Source organism: Sceloporus occidentalis, unplaced genomic scaffold (genome assembly GCF_023333645.1).
Source record: "Sceloporus occidentalis isolate IW3139 unplaced genomic scaffold, rSceOcc1.0.p SCAF_7, whole genome shotgun sequence".
Classification (NCBI taxonomy): Eukaryota; Metazoa; Chordata; class Lepidosauria; order Squamata; family Phrynosomatidae; genus Sceloporus; species Sceloporus occidentalis.
Genome location: NW_028316987.1, coordinates 41,972,053 through 41,978,872, shown reverse-complemented (window position 1 = coordinate 41,978,872; position 6,820 = coordinate 41,972,053). Strand labels below are relative to the sequence as shown.

Below are 6,820 nucleotides of genomic sequence, written 5' to 3'. Positions count from 1 at the left end.
ATTCGTTTAGTTTAAAAAGGATAAAGCAATCTACTGTGAAGCATAAACATGATTCAGAAATTAATCAGCTTTTAATAAAACGTATGGAGTAAATATGAGATGCAGAACATATTTCTTCAAAAATGGAGCGTAAAGCACTATCAATGGATTTTCCCATCATAAAGGTGAGTCCGTAGGAAGGGAGGGAAAAGGGGAAAGATTTCTGATGATTGGCATGTTTAAAATCCTATGTAATAAAAATAGTGGTTAACCGTTTTTAAGAGCATATTTGTGACTTCTCTGCACATTTATCCAACTTGAAAAAAACAGGATAATGAAATAAATAGGCAAATATTATCAAGTCTCGTGTGACATAAGGAAAAAGACATGTTTATATTTTTTTTTCAAAAAGAAGAAAGAGTGAAACTTCAAAGATGTACCTGACCACTTGAAGGAATATCCTTCATATGTGTTGTTAAAGAAAAAAAGGTTTGATCATTTTTTATGGCTAACTGGGCTTTAAACCAAACAAGTGTCTGAGAACATGGATATTATTTTAGCTGTGAGCTATTCATTTCTATGACTTTTTGCAGACTAAAAGGGAATTATCCAAGTTTAGTTCATTCATTCTCTAAAGATGCTATCTCTTTCAGTGGTGACTCTTCAACAGCTGGTTGAAGGACAGAAGCTAAATGATTTGGGGGGAAATTGGATGATGAAAGAAAGAATGCAGAATATTATAGAAAAGTTGTCAGGTGAGATTTAACAGACGTAGTTCTAGAACAAAAAGTTGCATGTTGCGGAGAGACTTAAACACAACAATCCAACAAATGGGGTACACACTGTAATACTTGTAGTTCTATGTTCCCTGTTTTGCCTGAGTCACTAAATAACCTTTGGCTAGGAGAAGGATGAAAGTTCACGTTTCTGACGATGTTAAGAAAAGGACAAACATGCACCAAAACATCTGACATGAGGTAAAAAACAAACCTTCCTTCAAGAAAGGAAAAGTGTGAAGCATTTCCAATGAACATATCCAACATTTTGGTAAGTCCCTAAAAGGTAAGTCCCTTTATTTAGAAGAGAACAGTTTCCTGTTTTTCCTCACTTGACAGCATCTTGGAACTAAACACCGGGAAATATTTTATGGTTAAAGACTTATGTCATCATTTTGTAAATGATCTCTTTGTTGATCTGGTTTTCAGGTTAAGAAGTGGAATCCAAATTTGGGGGGGGGGGGGGGGACAGAATCATGAAAGAAATAGGCAAATATTAACAAGTCTGGTGTGAGTTTTTAAAAAGACATCATGCTTTGTCGCAAAATGAAGAAAGAGTGAAACATCATGGAAGAACCTCACCAACTAGAAAGAATTTCCTTAAGATGTGTTGCTAAAAGAAACAGGTTTTTAGTCATTTTTTTATTGCTGACTGGGCTTTAAACAAAAGAAGAGAACAGGGATGATATTTCAGCTCTGAGTTGTTCATTTCTGTGACAGTTTGCAGACTGAAAGGAAATTCTCCAAGTTTAGTTCATTCAGTCATTCTCTAAAAATGCAATTTCTTTCAGGGGTGTGACTCTTCAACCAATAAACCCTTGCAGGGGTTAATAAAAAAATGGTATTTTGAATGCAACTGAAAATAATCACCCAGCTTTTGCAGGAAGCCAAATTTTAAAGGTCTCTTCAGGAACATTAACATTGCACCTGCACAATAATTGAGGGAGAGGAATTGAGGATGGGACTCCAGTAATGTAAAGTAAATGTCTCAGAAGATTATTATGTATATGAAAAGTTTTTCATGATAAAGAACGTGGTTTGTTACATTCCTTCACCAAGTGGTATGTGCAAAAAATGATAGATGATCCTTGTAAATGTATAAGCAGAAGGAAAACGTGATGGGGTATGGTTTAAGCTGCATCCATGGCCAGTGCCCCTCTATCCGAGTGCTTCTTTTGTGTGTGTGTGTGTGTGGGGGGGGAGATGTAACATTCAACTGCTCAGTATTATACTCATCTAATGCAGTGCATAGCATAACTCCATATGAAAGGAAGGAAAGAGTGCATTACAGTGCATTTTAGCTGTAAACATGTATTAAGCAGTTCTTCTAGAATCAGCTCAGGCCTTATCAGTTCCTTTCCTTCTTTAAGAAATAGCAAATATTTAGGTTCTATGCAAGCTTAATGTCAATGCATACCAATTTAAAAGATGCTATATGACTGACAAGTATTAATCAAAGCAAAAGATCAAGTTCCTGAAGAATTTTTAAGAGGACAGCATAACCTGCCCCAGTGGAGAAGAGTTGGAAAGATGCATATGGGGGTGCTGATATTGAAAATGAAATCAAGTGAACTCTCCGGAGTCAATGTTCAGAGCTGTTCACCAAAGCATCAGTTCAAGTCCAGAGCTGCACAAAGAAGGAATTACATCCCCACTTGCAGTTGTCTGTTCATCATGTTTTTCTCTGGAGGAGCCAGCAAGGAGTACGACACAAGAACTGGTGAGGCAGGAGGGAGCATGGGTGGTACGCTTGCGCATGGCTCTTGCTCATAGCATGCCCAGGCTAGTGCTGACTGCCACTTATGGGGTTGGGAAGGAATTTTCCTCCAGGGCGCATTAGCCTGAGATCCTGGAGGTTTTTCGCCTTCCCCTGGGCACTGAGCAGGAGTCACTTGCTAGGGTAATTGGCACATTCAGATCAATTTTCCAAAAATCATCTTTAAAATAATGAAATAATAATAAAGATAAACCAGCATAAATACAAATAAGAGATAATAAAAGAAAAATAAATTAATTGATAAAAAACTAGTTCTTGTTTCCTTTGCCTTTTTTTTTCATTAATCTATTAAGTACACTTCTATTACCTGCTGTTGCATGGATTCTATGACAACAGCTAGGGATATGGGCTTATGTTTTAGACATTTTGATTGTGTCTGCCTTGTAGCTTATGCAATATCATCACTAGGGGAGTGTAAGGGATCTGGACTGCAGCAGGGGACACCTTAAGTAGAGCTGACACCACTGCTCCTCTGGTTTTGGGCAGCAATGGTCTGTGACCATTGCCTGTGTCCCTTTAAAAATGTATTCTTTTAGATGTTTCTTTAAAAACATCTCACCAAATTTTCACTTTAACCACATGGAACTATTTACAAGTAAATTTGTTTAGGCTACATGTATGATCTTGTCATTTTAAGATATCATTTTAATTTTGTTAATTGTTTATGCCACAACAATTGACATTCCAGTGATGTATGGGAATTATGATTTGTAGCATTTACATTTCTATTCCATTTCATAGTGAACTCAGCACTCTCTAAGCAGTTTACAATCTGTAAGCCAATTGCCCCTAATAAGCTGAGTATTCATTTTACTGACCTAAGAAAGGATGGAAGGCTGAGTCAACCTTGGAGCCCTGGGATCGAATTCACAACGTTGTGGCTGCAGTTCCGGCATATAATCACTGCATCACCAGGGCTTTCTGCCGCCTCCCTCCTTCTTCCAAACACCATGATTTATGAGTAACATTTGTACAAAAAACATTCCTAAGGATCCTGTATGGTGTGGTATGAGAAGAGGTCAACATCATGAGTTACCTGAGATAAATCAGTTCATTTTAGTTTTCCATTCTGGATTGAAATGTTGGTGAAATAAACCTCTCAGTCGCATTAGATTTCCAGTATTAGGGGTGCAATACACACTTGCTTAGAAGCGGATGGCAACTGACCAATCAAGTCAAAGTACTGGGCTCTCAAGTCCAAATACGAAGATCATTCCAGGGGAAAAAATGGATACAAGTCCTCTGTCTTTCTACAGCCATATGGGCACTGTCTATTCGACTTCGGTATGCCATCCTTTAACTTCACTTAGGTGCAAAGTATTTAATCTGCACATACTTAAAAGGGTCTTAAGGTCATGTGGACAAGAAAAGGCTAAACAAGGTGACAATTTTCCAGGATAAGTGGTGAAATTCTTATAAAAAGGAATGGAATGGCAATTATCCACTAGTGCAGCATTTTCCTTGAAATCAATATCAGCTGAAGGCCTTGCAATTTCCAGTTGAACACCGTTATAGGCTTTTGCAACCCAGTAGTTTGAAAATCCCACACAGGATATAAAAAGACAGATTTTCTTCACAATGAGAGAGAAACCTGTAAAATCCTTCCTTGGGTATGATTCTGTAAAATGTCAAGTGATGCTGATCTTTCTCTTGGTACCTACCAGGTGAAATTGCTCCCTCCATGCTATCTATTGGATGTTATTGGTGTAGATCAGTGCTTTTCACATTTCTTTTCATCCGTCAACCCTTTCAACAGCAATGCATTTGAAGCAGTTTTGAGGTACATTTGTTCATTTTGGGGGGTCATAATCCAGGATTAGGAGTGATGAGGATGCACTGTGACTGGGCATGCTACGTGTCTTATCATTGCAAAGCACTGGAAATATGCCTGGAAGCATGATCCACATATCACTGCACTGTGATGGGGTATGGTTTATGCTGAACTCATGGCCAATGCCCCCCTATCCGAGTGCTGCTTTTGTGGGGGCGCTGGGGGGGGGGGAGAGAACATTCAACTGCAGTGTACTATACTCATCTAATGCAGATAACTATATGAAAGGAAGGAAAGAGGTAAGCTGTCACTGCAATTCATTTAGTGAATTCTCTGCCCAAGTAGTCAAGGAGTGCATTACAGTGCATTTTAGCTGTAAACATGTATTGAACAGTTCTTCTGGAATCAATCAGCTCAGGCCTTATCAGTTCCTTTTTGTGGATTTGCACGGCCGAGCTGGGATTTTGAACTCTGGTCTCCCATTGTCCTAGTCCAATACTCAGGCCACTACACCATGATGGACCCTCCACTGCACTTAAAGGTACAATACTTAGTTATTTGTTGATGTGTACCTTCAAGTTGTTTTCCACCTTATGGAGACCTTAAAGCAAACCTATCCTGGGGTTTGCCTGGCAAGATTTGTTGAGAGGTTTGCCCATGGCTTTCTGCTGAGGAGGCTGAGAGAGTGTGACTTGCTTCAGGTCACTCAATAGGCAGGAAATCGAACCCTGGTCTCTAGAGTCCTAGTCCAACACACAAACCTCACAAAGCTACATCCCAACCTTTTATCCTTTTGTGTCTTGTCTGTTTAGATTGTAAGCGTGAATGAGGGAAATGTCTAATAAACAATTTGCAAGTCCTCTGAGAGCCTTTTGGCTGAAGAGTGGTGCAGAAATACTCAAAATAAATAAATAAATAAATAAACAAAGTGGTAGGAAACAGCCTCATTTCTGCAGTGGAGATGCCCACTTGGTTTCAGGGCCCTGCCAGGTGACAAGGGGAATGACAACTAGTTGGATTTCTTTTCCCTTTTGCTGGAAGGACCAATGGAGAAAAGAGAGGCAAAGAAAGGCACCAAAAGCCTACAGCACCTGGTATTAACCGGGCGGTCTCCCATCCAAGTACTAACCAGGCCCGACCCTGCTTAGCTTCCGAGATCAGATGAGATCGGGCATGTTCAGGGTGGTATGGCCGTAGGCACATGAGGGAGTTGACCAGGCAGGCCCAGCTCCATCAGGGCTAACCTGGAAGAAGAGACTCCTCCCTCCATAACTGCCATATTCCAGCCTATGAGGGAGTTGACCAGGCAGGCCCAACTCCACCAGGGCTAGCCTGAATAAGAAGAGCCCTCCCTCCAGTCCATCTGCCTTGCTTGGTCCAGGCCTCAGAGGGAGAGAAGAATGCTGCACTTGATCACCACCACCATTCCCTTCTCCTTTTGTGTCGTGTCTTTGACTGGGCGGCATATAAATAAATCCTATTATTATTACTAGAGAGAAGATGAGAGTCACCACTTCCCACTAGCTTCTCAAACAATAGCTGTTTGGGAGGCGTTCTGTGGAAAGGGAAAGAAAATACAGGTTTCGAATATAATCTAAACATTTGTGAAAGCTGTTCCAAGGAGAAGGGCTATAGCTCAGAGATAATGCAAGCTTTGTGTAGAGGTTCAATCCCTAGCAGTTTCTAGGTACACATTATACTGAGCTAGGAGAATAAAGCTGAATCTGTAAATAAGGATTACTTTGTCCTGCCAAACTGATATAAAACCTTGTAGAGGTGTTAAAATAGCCTTGAACCGTTGCTCTTTATGGACCTGCAGTCCAAAGGAAAACCATAATCCAGACAGCAAGGACAATGTACATTTTAAATATAGGGTTATTTCAGTTGTGCAAAACATAGGAATTCTGTGTTTTTCCCTCCATGGGGCCATCTATGGAGCAGAGGACATATCATTAGAATGCAGATGATCCTGTTACAGGGCCAAGCACCACGTTTGAGATCATTGACTTGCAAAACAAATAGTGTGAAGCTGAGTGTGATGTCCAGCCAGGACTATTTGAATCTCCCCCTACATTTCCTTTCATATTGGTTCAGGCCATAGTATATTTCAGTGTAGGAAATGTTCATTGTGTTAGTTGTGGGAGGAGCTGTAGGATCCCCTGCATTTTTTTTCCAGGTTTGGTTTGCCCCTTCCCAGCAAGCTCAGTTTTAGCCAGAGGCTTTTAGTTTGGAGCAGTCTTTGCTGTGAGCAGGCAGAGAGCTGTCTTTTGGTGGCAAACAGGCCCAGACAGCTGGGAAGGGCATTTCTTAGCCATTTAGTTAGCCATTTAGTTACCAAGAACAAGATCTGCACACCTTTAGTTGGGTGTGTCTTCACAGTGTAAGAATACCTGGCGGCCGTTGCCGCTTCTGCCTATCAAAAGAGAGTCCAAGTGCACAGCCCTGCATTGAAGCAAGTTCACAAAACTCGCACAGAGGAAGAAGAGGCCTCTGTGTGACTGTGAAGGGGGGAAACAA

General features: G+C 40.6%; 1 non-coding gene across 1 annotated transcript; it reads right to left on the bottom strand.

Annotated features, from left to right (window-relative positions):
• Positions 1-5,382: 5,382 nt before the first annotated feature.
• Positions 5,383-5,502, bottom strand: LOC149309606 (5S ribosomal RNA). The gene has a single exon (XR_016282007.1). It is a non-coding gene; the product is annotated as a 5S ribosomal RNA (ribosomal RNA).
• Between the last annotated feature and the right edge of the window lie 1,318 nt (positions 5,503-6,820).